Source organism: Siphateles boraxobius, unplaced genomic scaffold (assembly GCF_051911475.1).
Source record: "Siphateles boraxobius isolate OS27281-9 unplaced genomic scaffold, OSU_SipBor_1 35, whole genome shotgun sequence".
In the NCBI taxonomy this organism is placed as follows: domain Eukaryota; kingdom Metazoa; phylum Chordata; class Actinopteri; order Cypriniformes; family Leuciscidae; genus Siphateles; species Siphateles boraxobius.
This window is the reverse complement of record NW_027508975.1, coordinates 4725582-4744481: the sequence shown is the minus strand read 5'-3', so window position 1 is coordinate 4744481 and position 18900 is coordinate 4725582.

The window sequence follows — 18900 nt, the reverse complement described above, 5'->3', positions numbered from 1 at the left end:
AGCCCTGTAGCACAATGGCAGGTGTTCATTTCAACGGGGGATGATTCAAATCTGTTTGCTTGTGTGAGAATCAGGAGTGATCAACAAATGCAGTCGGGGAAAATTTCATTGTCTCTTGATGACGTTGAGCATTAACAGAAAATTGCAGAAATGTAGTTGTGTTTGCTGAACACTACAACCCTCTGAAGATAGAAAACTCCATCCCAAACATTTGTGCTACAGATAGAAATCGATAAAATGACAGCAAAATGGAGAAAAAAAACTCCACCAGAGGTTTACAGTGAAAAGGGCACCACACACATTTCTTTGTCATAGTATTTGCCTGTGTTCTCATTCACTCAGTTGCTGTCATTGTTTCTGATTAGTTTACACCTGTTCCCTGTTCTGTTGATTATCATTCCTTGTGGATTTAGGGTAAAATTAAGGCTCTGTGCCCGGTAGCATAAAGCACCTTAAGTGTAATTTTCCCTTAAGTTCACCCTTATGTTTCCCTTAAACCTAAGGGTGTTGCAGAAAAAAAAAACCTTAAGTGTTACTTAAGGGTTTCTTTAAGTGAAACGTCATAAACACTTAGAATTTCCCTTAAATGCTGTTTAAGTGTTGCATAAAACCCCTAAACGGTCATTTCCCTAAGTATAACTTAAGGTTTGGAAATCGTAACCTTAAGAGTAACGTGGACAAAAATAAGACGACATGGCTGAATTTATGTGATTTTCGTCTGTCAGCAGAGTGGTTCACTGGGTTGCGGGGGCTCTTTCCCGTCATTTAAACGCAGCGGTCAAGCTGTTGGTCAGTTTTGTAATCGTTAGGTCTTAACACTGTACTGCAATAAAGCGAACTCTTCACCACGGTGCGCTGCATACAGTCTAAGGGGGCTTTTCCACTGGGCTCGTTTGCTGCGGTCCGAGCCCGAGCGCGTTTGTTCCCGGCGCCCCCCGCAGCGTTGGTCTGGTTTCACACTCAACTTGATTCTATCGAACTCTGGTGCGTTTGCGTGCATCTTACGTCATTGCAAACGTGCACGGCGCATGATAGAAAACACGACGCGGGTCAATATATTGTGTTTTTTATTAATTTGGTGCCATTATTCATAGCTGAGTAAACAACCCAGGTTAACTGTGTGTGTGTGTGTGTTTCGCATAAGCTGTTTTTCCGCTGCTTGCAAATGGACTCTTTTGAGGAGACAGTGGATTTCCTTTAATTTGTTGCCCTGATTGCACGCACTATGCGCGAATACACTGCAGACTCACTCTTGCTCGTATCCAGGGTAAATCTTCATCCCTTACGTGTGTTTTATTTAACTAAATACATCATAGTCGACTAAAACGCATGCGCAGGATACTTTACTTCCTGAACAAGTGCGCACCCGAGTCCGTGTAGTTTTCACATACACGCGAATCGCAGCACGGTTCGGGAGCAACCGAACTCAGACCACCTCCTCCAGGTAGTCTCGGGTTCGGTACCCCAGTGCGCACCCGGGTCCCATGACAGGGTTCACATTAGCGATTTTTCATGCGAACCGTGCCCCGTTCCGAACTAAACTGCCAGTGTGAAGTGAAAGTGAAGTGAAAGTGAAGTGAAGTGAAAGTGAAAGTGAAAGTGACACGTGATGGCCAAGTATAGTAACCCATACTTGGAATTTGACCTCTGCATTTAACCCATCCAAGTAAGTGCACACACATTAGGAGCAGAGTAGTGAACACACACACACTGCAAACGTGGATACACACACCCGGAGCAGCGGGCAGCCTTGAGTGGCGCCCGGGGAGCGATTGGGGGTTAGGTGCCTTGCTCAAGGACACCTCAGTCATATTCCTGCCGGTACTGGAATCGAACCAGCAACCTTTGGGTCACCAGTCCAACTCTGTTACCATTAGGCCATGACTGCCCCGTGAAAGCCCCCTTAAAAGCATAGTCTTGCTTAATCTTACCTGTTTTGTTGGCTTCTTTCTTATAAGCGCTCAGCTCTTTTTTTGCGACCAAATAGATGTTTTCATATTTTTTAAGGACTTCCTGAACCGTCCTCTTCGCGTCAAGATTCAAGATTGATATACTGGGTGCCAAGTTCTTTTTTTATTTTCGCTTAGGGATAAAATGAAGTTCGAAATACGTGACCAGCGAAATACTGTTATCGAACATCTGACTGAGCCCACACTGCTGAGAGCGCCTTTTAGATATGTAAATACATGCTGTGCGCTACACTCTCAAAAACAAAAAAAAGCACACAACAAAAACTGAGAAAAAAGCAAGCATAAGAAATGCATCTGCTCATAGCAATCTGGATATGTTTGGCCAAGCTCTGCAATTCTGCACTCTAGTAAAGTCACGTCAAGATAATTTATATAGCGTTGTATACAATATACTGTTTTTCATGTTTAATATGGTAAAGTTGCTTTATTTTAAGCAGTGTCAGTGTCTCGTTTCATCAGAAGTACACTTTTTCTACTATAAAGCAGCTCTGCAGTGTGTTCATGTTTTCACTCGCAGACGTCTGATCTCGACAAACTGAACAAAAGAAATGAACCGGAGAAGATTTCCACGTGAAAGAAGGCGGAGCCTCCAGGCACACCTACCTATTACGCAATCACCGCGGACCAATGGTAGTACAAAGGTGTTTACCATCTGTTGCTAAATTTTCCAGGAATTTTGTCTGATTTGCCTGATTTTGTTAGAAATGACGTCACATCAGTTCGTTCTTCGATTTCACTGAAAGTATATTCGGGCCTTTACATGACAACGATTTACTAAAAATGGAAATTTTTCCTTTTGTGTTTTTCGAGTACAGACAACAATGTTGTCAAAACGATCCCCATTTACACGGATCCACGAAAACGACTAAAATCGATGTATCATGCATGCAAGGCCAGTAGTTGGCGATGTCACTTTGTGGAAAAAAAAAGCCTATAGACTGAACACGTAATACGCATGCGCATGACATCACGTTTCACAAATTTGTGTTTTTGTAGTTTACACAGAGACGATAACGGCTTGCACTTTGAAACCTGTTTTCAAAAGTTTGGGCTTCAGGCAAGCGTGCCGCACAAGCCCTGAAAAGTGAAGCCAAAGCATCTCGATCGCCCCCCGGTGACTGGTCCTAGTATAGCTCATAAACCCCGCCTCCCCGCGTTATTCAATGGGACGTGAGACCAACTAAACAATTAAATTACACTACACAAATCTTTTTTCCAAAGATAGTTTCTGTCATTTACTGTAGTTTTCATCACGATGATGTAATTTCAAGTGTTTGTTTTTAAAATAAGTTTGTTTTTAGTTAGTTATTTGATGCTATAAAAACGGTGCTGTGGCGTACATGATTGACAGCTGTGATTGACAGGTTCTCTGAGCAAAGTAGTCACTGAAGCAACAACGGAATTTTTTTCGGGATCTTTGGAGGACTGAGGAGATTGGATCTTTAAATTTAAAATCTAAATTTCTATAATTAATTATTTCACACCAACATAATGGTTTGTTCTGCAGCAGAGGCGCGTGCTTAGATTGATTAAGTGAGAGTGAGGGCGGGACCAGAGCGGGACGTTGATTTCGCGGCTTTACTTCCTGCTCAGAACTGCGCATGTCTGGTCCCGAAATCGCAACTGCGCAGACTCAAGTCCCAAGATGTCAGCAGCAAATCGGGACAATGGCGGCTTCACTTCTCGCCAATGGAAGAGAACGAATGGGCGTCGTCCATCTTTTTTTACAGTCTATGGTTTCAGGCCCCCAAAACGCTGTTGTGATATTAATGAACAGCCAAAAAGTTTTTAGTTGAAAACGATTTGTGTAAACGCACCCTTAATCCTTCAGATTTCGCAGTTCATTGCCTTGCATTAATGTTATGTTAGATGTGAAGTGAGTTTTGAAATTCTTGGTGTTCATTTAAAGTATATTTATGACCCATGCTGGCAAAATGAGTTGGAATACGCACGAGAACTACGAACTACAGGCAAAACAAGTGGAATTTGTCAATGTTAGTCGAATTTGAGGTTTTCACAAAAATTAGTTCATTAAGCCCTCGTCTAGCGATCCCAATGCCCCAAATAGTATTTAAACATCTAAAATTATCTTTATTTGGGATATTTACTTGTATGTGTTTATCGAACTGCTGATCTTACTGACGCTGACTGACACATCCGAAGCATGTGCACAAAGACACCTCTCTGACAGCGCGCTCCCAATATTCATGCAGAATTACAGTATTTCAAAATATCTGTCTTGGCTAGTATTCACGCAAACATTATCTGTTATGTCTTAAATGTATGTTTAGTTAACACTTGGGGGAAAACATCTGATGTGTAACATTAAATTAGATCCGTGCATTACAGCAGGTCTTTATATACTGTAGTGGCTGTCCGTCTCATGAATCATTATCATTGGAAAAAGAAAGTTGAATATATATTTTTCTAAAGGTTTTCACTCGGTGTGTGCCAAATTTTGTGTTATTACCAGGGATTTTAAGGTATGGTTGCTAGGTGATTTTGTTTTGGAACCTTCAGAAACCTTTAACTAGATTAATCTCAAAATTGACTTTGCTGACTCCATCAACTTCAAATAGTTATAGCTCAGTATTTATATATATATATATATATATATATATATTATTCAAATCATTTTGAAGGTTTTTGAAGGAAAATAATAGAAAAACATTTTTTTTTTGAAAATGTGCTCATTGTGACTCATTTTGCCAGCATGGGTCATATTTATTCATTCTGCATTCTGCATGGATTTTTTTCACACTGCTAACATGACACCTACAGTACCAGAGGTGTCAAGTCCAGGTTCAGAAAGTAAAATTCCTCCTCAGTATTTTGTTCCAATCACCTGGATTTGCTAATTAGCACAGTTTTTCAACCAGGAGATAGAACTAATTAGTGAAATAAGCTGGCTGAGTTAATGGGTGGAATAAACATATGGCAGGACTTTTACATTCTGACCCCTGGAATTGACACCTCTGTACAGTACCAACAACCTAGTTATCACCCATGTTTATAGTGACACATTAACAAGCACACAGAACATGCAATTACAGTAACTAGTGCCAGCAACCATTCAAACACTGTGATAGTTTGCAAAAGCAAAACTTGCATTTTCTTCAGGAAAAGATACTGTTTTGTTACTGTATTTAAGTGTTTTTAAATCTATGAACTGATGCAAGATAAAATATATATATATATATATACAGAAAAATGTGTTAATGTCAAGAGAAATTGAGACACTGTTAAACATTGTTATTCTGTAAGTGTTCTCGTCTAGAGCAAGCAGGTGACACTGTGGCTCACAACATCTAGCTCATGCAAAGATCAGTTGTGTGTTTATGTGTGTGTGTGTATGTGTGGGTAGATGGCAGTGTGCAATTAGATCTAATGAGCCTTGCATTTCAATGACCTCTGTCACAATCTTGACACTTAGTTTTATGATTAAGTGGCCCGCAGAAATAAACTGGGTGCTTGGGATGCTCGTCGTTTAGAAAGTATTTCAAATGGATGAAAACTTCCAGTCGTCCTTTAGCGAATGACACAATGCCACTTAATAAAACGAAGCTTGAACAACAACCTAAACTGCAGAAGGCAAGGCAAGGCAAGGCAAGGCAAGGCAAGTTTATTTATATAGCACATTTCATACACAATGGTAATTCAAAGTGCTTTACATAGAAGAAATTAAAATAATCAAAAGAAATCAGAATAATCAAAACAGTTTAGAGTAAAAGATAAAATACAGAAATAATCAAAAGAAATCAGAATAATTAAAAACATAAAATAGAATACAGTACAAACAGTCGGACGAACAGTGGCACAGTGCTCATTCAGTAAATGCACAGTTAAACAGATGTGTTTTGAGTCAGAATTTGAATGTGACTACTGTAGGAGCACATCTGATCTCTTCTGGAAGCTGGTTCCAATTGCGGCTGACATAGTAGCTAAAAGCGGACTCGCCATGCTTAGAGTGAACCCTTGGTATTTCTAGCTGATGTAATCCTAATGATCTGAGTGATCTGTTGGGTTTATATTCAGTGAGCATATCTGCAATGTATTGAGGTCCTAGGCCATTGAATGATTTATATACCAGTAATAATACTTTAAAATCAATCCTAAATGTAACTGGCATCCAGTGTAAAGCCCTGAGGACTGGTGTGATGTGTTCATATTTTCTGGTTCTGCTCAGAATCCTGGCAGCAGCGTTCTGTATGAGCTGCAACTGTCTTATGGTCTTTTTGGGAGGCCAGTGAGGAGTCCATTACAATAATCCACCCTGCTGGTGATGAAAGCATGCACAAGTTTCTCTAAGTCTTGACTGGAAACAAAACATCTAATTCTTGCAATATTTTTCAGGTGATAGTATGCTGATTTAGTTATTGCTTTGACATGACTACTGAAACTAAGGTCTGACTCCAGAGACACCAAGATTCCTGACTTGATTTTTAGTTGTTTGACCCCTAGACTGAAGGTATGCCTTCACCTTGAGAACTTCATCTTTGTTTCCGAACGCAATGACTTCAGTTTTGTCTTTGTTTAACTGAAGAACGTTTTGGCACATCCAATTGTTTACTTCATCAATTCATTGGAACAGAGAGTTAATGGGGCTGTAATCGTTAGGCGATAGGGCTAGGTAGAGCTGTGTATCGTCTGCATAGCTGTGGTAAGCGGTTTGGTTATTTCTCATTATTTGGCTCATTGGGAGCATGTACAGGTTGAATAGGAGTGGCGCAAGAATTGAGCCTTTAGGGACTCCGCATGTCATGGATGTCCACTCAGACTTATGGTCTCCTATACTCACATAATAACCTCTGCCTCATAAGTATGACCTGAACCATTTTAGGACTATCCCAGAAAACCCAACCCAGTTTTCCAGCCTGTCAAGAAGTATGTTGTGATCGACAGTGTCAAATGCAGCACTGAGGTCGAGTAGTACCAGCACTGATAATTTGCTTGTATCAGTATTTAAGCGAATATCGTTTATTATCTTTATGAGCGCTGTCTCTGTGCTGTGGTGCGGTCGGAAACCCGATTGAAAATTGTCAAAGTGTCCATTTGAGCTTAAGAATTTGTTCAGCTGATTGAAGACAACTTTTTCAATGATCTTGCCTATGAAAGGAAGATTTGAGATCGGTCTATAGTTGTTTAATATGGTCTTATCCAGATTGCTCTTTTTCAGGAGGGGCTTGACAACAGCAGTTTTCAGGGAGGTCGGAAAACTCCCAGAGAGAAGTGAGGCATTTACCACTTCTAGGAGATCTGCTTCTAAGCTGTGTAACACATTTTTGAAAAAAGATGTGGGAAGTGTGTCAAGGGCGCAGGTTGATGTTTTAAGGTGCTGTACGGTTTCTTCCAAAATGTTACCATCAATTTCTTCAAAATCAGATATAGTGACTACTTTCTCAGGCTGTTGTCTGTCTGCCTGACCCCAGCGCAACTCAAGGATGAGCTGATCACCTTTCTGATATTATTGATTTTCTCAGAGAAGAAAGAAGTAAACTCACTGCACTTGCTCTCTGAGAGCATTTCACTGGGAATCTGGCTTGGGGGGTTTGTCAGTCTCTCTACAGTAGCAAAAAGAGATCGTGTGTTGTTTATATTGCTGTTTATAAAATTCGAGAAGAAAGTCTGTCTAGATTAGCCTAGTTCCTTATTGAAAGCATGGATGCTGTCTTTGTAGATGTTATAATGGACTACAAGTTTTGTCTTCCGCCACATGCGCTCTGCTTTTCTGCATTGTCTTTTCATATTTTGCACTGCTGTTGAGTTTCTCCAAGGTGCTTTTTGTCTGCCATTTTTCTTCCTGACTTTCACAGGAGCAGTGTTGTGGGTAACGCGTTATAAAGTAACGCGTTAGAGTACTCTAATTACCTTTTTCGTTATATGTGTAACTTAACGCGTTAGTTTTGTTCGTTAAGTAATCAGTAACTTCGTTATTTTTTTTAAAAAGTAATCCGTTATTTTAAGGAAAGGAAAATCCCGACTGCAGCCTGTTTTTTGTCCGACAGTAGTATGCCTAGGTCTACTGTGCCACCTGCGGATGTATCAGCGGAGCCGAAGCGCTGTAATCATAAAGTCAATGGCTGTGATACATCTGTGCCCTGGCCTGCTCCCCCCCATAGACATGATGTCTATGCTCCCCCCTGTGTGTGTGTGTGTGTGTGTGTGTGTGTGTGTGTGTGTGTGTGTGTGTGTGTGTGTGTGTGTGTGTGTGTGTGTGTGTGTGTGTGTGTGTGTGTGTGTGTGTGTGTGTGTGTGTGTGTGTGTGTGTGTGTGTGTGTGTTTTCGAACTCCCGGCTTTCCTATTTCCCACCACTGTATCAAACTTTCAAAATCATCCTTTTGGGAAACCCACTCACTCCAAAACAATTCAAATTTTTCAACAAAATCTTTGTTTTTTAACAACGCTACATTAAACTTCCAGTAAGGACTTTTACATTTTTGATTTGTCAAGGTAATATTCGAGCCCGTTCTCATCCTTTGGCGGCATATGTGACGCCATATGACAAAACGGCGAAATACTACGCACATGGCACCCTTTAGCGTGAATATAACACGCAAACCCAAGGCGTCATAAAGTTGACTGGCATCCTTTAGCGTGAATATGAGACGCAGACCCTACCCCACACCTAAACCTACCCATCACAGTGCGTGTTATATTGACGATAAAGGGTGCCATGTGCGTAGTATTTCGCCGTTTTGTCATATGGCGTCACATATGCCGCCAAAGGATGAGAATGCGTTGAATATTCACTGAAATAAAATTATCTGATACACAACATGGAAAAATGTTACACTCCATTAATCTATTATTCTCTGTACGCTTGATATAGAGCCGGTCAAGTCTCGCTGCACTCGCTTGTGAAACTCTTGTCCATGTATATTGTTTTACAGAATTATTCTTTTCTCTCCACACATCTATAAAATCATTTTGAACAATAATACTTTTTAAGAAAGAAGCTGATACAGAATCTGGTTCCTCATTATTTCTGTCTAAAAGAAAATTGAGAGTACAGTTCCAATCACCACCGACAATTATAAATTCATCCAGGGTAAAACTTTTTAAAATATCTCCCAACTTTCTGAATAACAAGGTTCTGTCTGTGCCTCTATTTGGAGCATAAATGTTTATAAAAACAAATACTTGATTATGAATTTCAACTTTTACAATCAAAAGACGCCCTTTCTCCAATTCAGTTTTCGATAAAATATTAACATCAAGATTAGCTTAAACAAACTTTTAAAAAGATTAAACAACTTTTCCCTTCCCACCACAAATTCAGCTCGGATTCATTATTGGAGTCACTATGCGTTTCTTGTAAGAATATTACATTATTGTCTTTAAGCCTAAGAAATTCAGATAGCAAAGCTCTTTTTCCACTATCCCTCAACCCATTAACATTTAAAGATCCCACTCTTAATATCTGCATTATAGAGGAGAGAAAAGGGAAAAGAAAATAGCAGAAAACCAAAAAATGAAAAGTAGATCCCACACCCATGTGCTTTTATTTTTTTCGTTTAGACATTTTTCACCTGATCATTTTGAGTTTTACGTGCAGCCGTCATAAATTTTTTCAGCCTAAATCTTTTTTGTTTTGAAATCACATCGTAACCAACAGACTTCTGAGCAATCATTACCGATTTAACAAATTTATTACCATCAGCGAAGTGTTTAAAAACATCAACTTTTTTCCCTTTAATTTGATCCAGAAAAGCATTTAATTCTTCCACAGAATAAACGTCATTCGTCGACTGACTGTAATCAAACTCAGACCCCTCCGAGCCGCTATCACCTTCCTCCATCTGCGCCTCATCGCTGTCTTTCTCTACTGTCACCGCAGACTGCACACCACTACCACTCTCATTCTCCACACCAGTGCTAGGCTTACTGGCCTTTACAGAATCAACTACCTCTTTCGGAACAATTGGGCCTCCTTTATTTTCACCATCTTGTTTAGATAAATTAAAAGCACTCACCTCTGATTTTGAACTCTGTTCTGAAGCGTTTTGCTCAGTTGAGGATTTAACCTGGGTTGTTTCGCTGGGTCGAGGAACTCCACAGGTAGAAACAGTTGCCTCTATATTCTCCCCTAGAGTTTCCTGCCTCTTTTGTTTTTTTGCTGGAATCATTGTTTCTTTTACAAGTTTAAGTCTTTTTTCTTTATCATGATTTTCAATATTCTCAGTGCGATCTACGTGTTCCTCAATATTACCGTCCTTCACTACATTCTCCGTCTGTTTTTTATGCGGGCAAGTAAATCTCTTATGCCCCAAATCCCCGCAATCAAAACAACGCATACTATCTGTTGTCGCGAAAATCATGTACGAGCTATCTCCATGTTGTATGCGAAAAGAGATTTCCAAAGTCTTAGAGGGTGCATTTAAAAACATGAAAACATGTCTTCGAAAAGACAACACATGTTTCAATGCAGCATTTTTGCATCCAAGTGGAAATACTTTGATGGAACTAGCAAACTTACCAAATCGACTAAGTTCTTTGGCAAACTCTTCATCCGAAATGAAAGGAGGCACGTTAGAAATCGTTACTTTAGTAGCAGGTGTGCGCAACGGCGTTATTTGCACCAAAGTGTCGGACACAACAATTCTGTTTTCAACAAGCCTTTTCACTAGATTTTCCTCTTTCAGGAAAACCACGACGGCCTTGTTCATTCTAGAAGCCGAGACAATGTTTCCATGTCCTACAATTTCTCCCATTGCTAGTAGAACATCTTCTACCGTAAACACTTGATCCGAATCAACTTTACATCCATTCTTGATTGAGAAACCAGGCCCTCCCTCACCCGAGGGAGACGCCATAGTTTTCTAAATCAACAAACGGATTTTTTTTGTATTTTTTTTGTATTTTTTTTCAAAAGGTATAATAAGTGATAATGAATAAGAAAAAAAGAAAGGAAAAAAAACACCCACCATAAATAAAGAAAAAACGAAAACGGGAGGAGAAAAAAACGCACCGCTCTCACACCCCACGCTACACCACACCCTCACTTCCCAGCATGCAACACACACGAGAGAGAGAGAGAGAGAGAGAGAGAGAGAGAGAGAGAGAGAGAGAGAGAGAGAGAGAGAGAGAGAGAGAGAGAGAGAGAGAGAGAGAGAGAGAACCTGTTATGTTTTGATTGAATCAGAAGGAGGCTGGAGGAACCGCTGGCCAAATTGCGTGTGTCTGAGAGAGATAACATTGCTGTGAATGCAACCCCTTTCAGCTCCTCTCTTGGAGTAAGAAGCAGTCACTGACTGTCTACACCCCACGATGAAAGCCTATAGAGACTGAGTCACCCTTAAAGAAAAGACGAACACGATACCTCTTTCAAGCACTCTGCAGACATCTGGAGAGGGGCGACATCGCATGAAGTGTCCCGGCACAAAGCGAGAGACATCTGTCTAATGGCAGAAAGACAAGCTGAGCTGGTAGAGCTGAGGTTTCTCAACTCTTTCCCCGTCATTGATGAGATTTTCCGCCATGTATGACACAAAGCTTCCCGCCTTTGACACGTTTTTCCAAAAATCTGTATTTTCAGTGTTATATGGTGGGGTTCCTGTTATAGTACAGCAAATTCAGATTCAAAAACTAGTAAAGAAGAAGATCTACATAAACCAGAAGGAGCAGATAGAAGACTGCTTACCCACAAGTAAGCTAATGTGAGCATCAAACATTCAACTGCTTATAAATCAAAAGTGCCTACCAATACAAATATTGAACCCACAAAGATATAGAAGCTTTGGGGGTGTTGATGGACTCATTGTACTCAATCTGTATTTCTCAGCTTTTTGTTCAAAATGTTTTTTTTTTTTTTTTTTGTGTGTTATTTTAAAGATACTTACACACATTCAAATGTTGATTAAAAAAATAACTTTTGTATTTTATATTTTAAGCAGAGGCTATAATTTTTTTTCTGTTTTTGGAGCACCTAAAGGGACATGGTTAAGAAAACAAAATGAGATGGGAGGAACAATTATTTGGCAATGCTTTCGTGTTCTCTCGCAAATGTTTTGCGTTCCCCCAAGAAACTTTGCGTTCTCTTGCAAAGAACACAAAGCTTTTTGCGAGAGAACGCCAAGGTTTCGCGAGCGAATGCAAAGTGTCTCGTGGGGAACACATGACACTTTTGCGAGAGAACGCAAGAGCTTTGACTTATTACTTTCCCTCCCATCTTTTACCCCCATCCCCCGTAATATATGCAGATAGTCTTTGAAGTGGCGATGCTTGGCCACTTTAAAGAATCTAGTTTAGTTTTAGAACGGCAGTATACTGATATATTTTGCAGATTGAAAACTGAATTAGACGACGACTGAAAATGAACTGTGACTGTAAACATTGTTTGGCTTCTTCAATCTCCTTGTTTTGATCAGAATAAAAATGAAATGCATCAAGAATCTGAAGTCGATAATAGTCAAATCAGGAAACAGAACGATCAGTTCCACACAAAAAAAGTGTTTTCTCTATTTCGTTCACTCTTCTTCACACTGTCTGTCTGTTTTTGTTATTCTCCTTGTCACTATTGCTTTCCTCTCCCTCTCCTTTTTTCCTTTCTCATCATCTTCCATCCCTCTGTTGACTGGCATACATATTTATGATGCATCAAACCTTAAAGAACACACAGTCTCTTTCTGTCTCCCGTTCACACACTCTGAGCAAGAGCTGTGTGTCTGTGTGCATATGTATAATGTGGAAGTTTCATTCTCTTTCTGTGTAATGGTACTGAACATGTGATGGCAGCTAAACTTTCCAGTAATGCCAATGAAATTAATTTTTATATACACCTAATCTCTGAGGTTTATAAGCACTGTTCATATTCGATAACAACAGTTCAGTTTCTAAAAGATAAATTATCGTTTCCTTTGTTCGTCTACCTTTCATCCCTTTGTATGTGGATCTCTTTAGTTCCTCTGTGGTTTTATGAGAATCCACAGACTTTATAGTTTGCTTTCAGAAGTTTTGAATTTATCATGTTACCAAAGAAATTCACATTTACTCAAAGGTTTTTAAATTATTCATTACTTACTCATATATTGTGTACTGTATATATAAAAATGTAATTAGGTACGTAATTAAATTACACAATTTAGGTAATATAATCTGACTACTTTGTGATTACCTTTGACCTAACTTGTTTATCACACTGAATTGAATGGATTTGCATTTAACCTGCATATAATTGTGCTGAGCACAACCACAGCCCAAAAAAAATAAATAAAAAAAAATAACTATATAAGCACCCCAAAACACAAGCGCGTCAGCTTCTGAGTCTTCAGCAAGCGCTGTGTGTGTGAATTATATCAGTTTGTGTCTCAAGTGTTTTTGTCTGTCCCTAGAAATTAGGCAGGAGTTTTTCACATTTAAAAAACTATAAAAGAGACGATATTCACACATGCCCTTACCTGGTAGATCAAGCACCTCAGATTCGGGTTTGGAAGCACGCGCTGTGGTTTCTTCCGCCCGGGCTGAGGCACCATCACTTCAGCTATCCATTTCTGAGGAACTGGACGTTGAAAGTGTGGATACTGCAGAGACTGGGGACTCGTCACTTCAGTCTCCTGCTAGCGAGGAGCTAATAGAGGTGTTAACTCGTGCAGTTGAAAAGTTAAGCATTGAGTGGCCAGCTGATAGATAGGAGTCTAGATCTGAGAGCAAGCTGGATGAGAGATTTTTGCCATCTCGCGCTGCACCTCTACGCCGGTGTCTGCCTTTCTTTCCTGATCTCCACACCAAGGTGTCGAGATCATGGAAAAGACCGGTTTCGTCCAGAATATTTACCCAGCAAACGTCTATATATTCAAATATTTCTGGGGCTAAATCTTATGGCTATGGGGTGATGCCTAAGGCTGAGGAAGTGTTGGCGAGCCACCTTTCTCCTGACACGGCATCGTCCTTCAAGACACCGGCGTTGCCCACCAGACCACTAAGAAACACTTCGGCTCTGGTGGGCAAAGCTTATTCGGCGGTTGGACAGGCAGCATCTTGTTTACAAAAAATGTCCATTCTGCAAGCTTATCAAGCTGATTTGTTGAAAGACATTAGTGAGGGGCAGGAAATGAGTGCTGATGTATTGAGAGAGTTACGTCAGGCAGCCGATCTCTCTCTCCGTGCCACCAAGGAGACGGCCAGATCAGTAGGTCGTTCTATGGCAGCCCTGGTGGCGATGGAGAGGCACTTATGGCTAAATCTTTCCAACATGAAGGAGAAAGAGTTCCTTCTGGACGCCCCACTGTCGACAGCTGGCCTCTTCGGTGACTCGGTAAATACGGTCATCGAGAGGTTTCAGGAAGAGAAGAAACAGGCGACGGCGCTCCAGAAGATCCTCCCCCTCAGGGTGCATGTCCCCGGGGCTGCTGGGCGAAAAGAGCAGGTCCGGCCGTCGAGTAGCTCCTTGCACAGGGAGCAACAGAAAAGGAGCGTCGCATCTCGTGCTCCTCCCCAGCAAGACTGGGCCGAGGCGCGGCGCTCTCAGTCTAGGTCTTCCAGGGGCAAAGCCGATCTGAGGATGGTTATTGTCGCCAGGAAGGCTTCGTCGAAGAAGCCCTGACGCCACAAACGTCCTGGTACTGAGGGTGGTCCCCACCAAGAGAGAAAGGTGTTCGCCGCAGTACACGGCGCCCGTTCTCTCTCGGTGCCCTCAGGGGCCCGTTCTGCCAACCCCGCCTGCGTGTCGGGGCGTAGACGGTCCCAGCGAGTGCTTTCCCGAGGGACGCTCGCTCGCTCCGAGGAGCGGTGTGGAGCGGTTAGACCAGTTGTTCCCTGCCGGTGCGCCGTTACAGGGCACTGTGTCTGCCACTCAAAATATTCCAGAGGCCAGTCTCGAGAGACTGGTACCCTTAGTAGAATTTTTGGCGGATTGGAAGAGCCTTCCAAAATATATCTCAGTGGGTCCTGCAGACTATCAAGCACGGGTACGCGATTCAGTTCAGATCACGCCCGCCACGCTTCAGAGGGGTTCTTGCCACAGTGGTGGACCCGAGCAGGCTCTGGTTATGGAACAGGAGGTGAAAACTCTGCTGCTGAAGGGGGCTATAGAACGAGTTCTTCCTCCCAGCAGAGACTTGGGTTATTACAGCTGATATTTCATCGTTCCAAAGAAGGATGGGGGGTTGCGTCCAATTTTAGATCTGCGCCTATTAAATAGCTCAGTAGGGAAGCTCAAGTTCAAGATGCTGACTCTCAAGCAGATCGTGTCACAGATCAGGTCCGAGGACTGGTTTGTCACGATAGATCTAAAAGACAGATACTTCCACATTTACATCCTTCCACAACACAGGAAGTTCCTGAGGTTCGCTTTCGGGGGCGAAGCGTACCAATATCGGGTTCTTCCTTTCGGCCTAGCACTGTCTTCCCGATCTTTCACGAAATGTATGGATGCTGCTCTGGCTCCACTGCGACTCCAGGGCATCCACATTTTAAATTATATCGACGATTGGTTGATTCTGGCTCAATCGGAGCATCATGCAATTCGGCATCAAGATGTCGTTCTCGCCCATATAAAAAAGTTGGGGTTGAGGCTCAACGCCAAGAAGAGTGTACTTTCTCCAGTACAGAGGACCACTTTTCTGGGCATGGTTTGAGATTCGACGACGATGCAGGCACGTCTGTCTCCTGCTCGTATAGCTTAGATTCTCTTAGCCATCAAACAGGCAAAGCTAGGACAGTCACTCACTGTAAAAGAGTATCAGAGAATTCTGGGTCTGATGGCAGCAGCGTCCAATGTTATACCTTGCGGCCTGCTCTATATGAGACCACTGCAGTGGTGGCTCAGGACCAAGGGGTTCTCCCCGAGGGGAAACCCGCTCTGCAAGATCAAGGTCACGCGACGGTGTCTCCGTGCCTGGCTATGTGGAAAGAACCTTGGTTCCTGTCCCTAGGTCCTGTGTTGGGGGCTCCGTGTCGTCGTGCAACACTAACGACGGATGCCTCTCTCACAGGCTGGGGGGCGATCATGAGTGGTCGCTCAGCTCAGGGTCTGTGGCAGGACCATCATCTTCAATGGCATATTAATTGTCTAGAAATGCTGGCGGTGTTTCAGGCTCTGAAACACTTCCTACCAGACCTGAGAGGTCATCATTTTCTTGTCCGGTCAGACAACACATCGGTGGTCTCTTATATAAACCATCAGGGGGGTCTGCGTTCGCGCCCATTGTACAAGCTGGCTCGCCAGATCCTTCTATGGTCCCAGGGGAAGCTTCTTTCATTGAGGGCGATTTATTTCCCGGGGTATTTAAATCAGGGGGCAGAGATCCTGTCGAGGCAGGGGCCGATATATATATATATATATATATATATATATATACATACACATATATATATATATATATATATATATATATATATATATATACACATATATAATTTAAACATTTATGGTTTATATTTACACTTGAATACCACCTAATTTCACAGATTGGTTTCGATTTTTTGAACTGGAGGAGGTTTTTTGTTTTGAAACTTTCTGTATATTTTCATAGTACTTTTTCATCTCAAAAGATCAAAGAAAATGGTATACCTCATGATACAATATGTCCACATTAAGTTCAGCAAACATCAGCATCGGGTTGTCTGGCTTTCTTTCTAGATAATCCAGTTTCCATTAGTGATCCTCCACTAAAAGCCATCACTCAAGTACCAAAACCAGACGTTGTTACACAATGCCTCTCTATGTGACATATTATTCATAGTCCTTATTTAATCCTTTATGAATCTTTTATGAGTCTTGGGTAATGCCCAGAGGCAAACTGATTGTCAAGCATTTTCTCTTTTGCTATCATCAGCCATTGTTATTGAAAGCTGTCTGAACATGATTTTAAAGGCAAAATTAAATTATATGGAAGGAAAACAATGATGTGAAGAACTGAAATATTCTAAATAAGAATGCTGCCAAATTTGTCCAAATACTTGAAGACAGATATGGACATGTATTTATATGGATAGTATAGAGAGAATAGTTGTCACGGGTGGTTGCTGGAAGAGGAAGACGGATATGATTCAATTCAAAAGGTTAAAGATCTAACACGAAGGCAAACGGATAGCAACACACACTGAACATAGACAATACCGGACACTGAACTGAAACAGAACTGAACATATACAGGTGTTAATGATGGTGACTGATGAGTGCACCGCTGAACGTGATTAGTGTCCGTGACAACACGAGTCCAAACTAATGTGAATGTGACAATAGTGCGCGTCACATTTTTATTTAAACTTCACAATTCTGTTTGGTTTCCAATGGTTTTTGAAAATATAAACGTATTGTGAGCTAATTTACGTAGGTTCTACCAAGTGAATATTAGCCACGAGTTAGATGGTTTTGTCAACGATAAAATACACTTAATGGTATCTTATAATAAAACTTAACTGCATGCATTTTGCGAAATAACATTTTTTTATTTTTTTTATTTTTTTTTATTGTTGTGCTTTTGCTCTGTGTGACTATGCAGATGATGGTTATCCTTCTGCTCATAAAACATTCATTACTAGGCTTAAGAGATATAACCAGTTTAGATGGAAAGGAACTCAAGCTGACTAGCTGAAAATGTTACTGTAGCTTTACCCATTAATAGACACAGTACTTCCTTGAAAATAGATTCCAGCACGCACAGCGCTACGACAACAACCATAATGAAATGACCCTTCACAATAGATAATGCTTTACAATAAACTCTGTTGGAGAGCTACATATGACAATTTATCTGTTCAAATAAATACCTTACTCAACTGTAGAGTAATAAAAACACCATATATGTGTCACTTTTTACAACATTTCAATTCAATCAGTTCTTACCATCTCCGAAAAGCCAAGCCAATGTTGGTTCTTGTCTTATTACAAACTTTGTCGTGTTCTCTTTTTGTCAGCAGTCTCTCCTCTGTTCTGCGTTTTTTTTTAAATGGGTGATTCCCCAGAGGTTGGAGTTTTAGCATGCTTTCTCACTAGTTATGACAACTAACCTATGGCACTTCCACACCATACACGCATCAAAGTGATCTATGTACACAATTTCCCACGAAAACCATCCCGACAGGTCTAAAAGATATACACTTACCATAGTGAATCAGGGTACGACAAAAACTTACTTTTAGTTAATGTTGAACAAAAAAACGTACATTGTACATTCAGGTGGTACATGTGCTCTAAGTTGTTTATGTTCATTATTATTGTAATATTATGTGCTCTAAAACATGAGGTAATTTGACAACCTTCTTTCATCTCGTGACGGTTTGCAGACTCTGCTGTGTGCGTTCATTTGTTTTGAAGATGTGGATTTGGAGAGCGCTCCAAAGTCAAGTCTAGTCACCTTTATTTATATAGCGCTTTTTACAATACATATTGTTTCAAAGCAGCTTTACAGAGATAACAGGAAAACAATGTTGTAATAGTATTGTTAAATATAAAAATAAATGTCCCAAAAGGCGACAAAGCCTATGCATAGGTGACAAAGCTATGCAAGCCTTTCCGAAATTGCCTACCCTACTTTTAAGTTCACTTACATTAATTAAAAGGAACTGTATGTGCCTCTGTTTGCTCTTCTCTAGTGCCTCCCTCTCCCTCTATGTGCAATAATGATGATGTCTCTCTGATTCTCATGAGTGCCTTCTCTTTTCCTGTCCTTTTGATCTGCGGTTTCACAGGTCAGGAGGCATGCTAAGAAATCTCACTTGCAGTGAGGGTCATTTGTCAGACACCAGAGAACATGCGCTCATTATCACTGAACTTCACAGCGACGTGACCCCAAGTGCCTTCCACGTTTGCCCGAGAGTATACCAGAAAAAAATATGTACTGAAACCATGTACTCCACAGCTAAAATACTTCAACATGTGCTAAATGTGAAGACAGAAATACATATAGTTTATTGTTGTATCATTTCTGTTATGTGTGAATGTCTGTTTTTCTTCTTCTTCTGTGAATGCAAACATGTTTCCCTTTC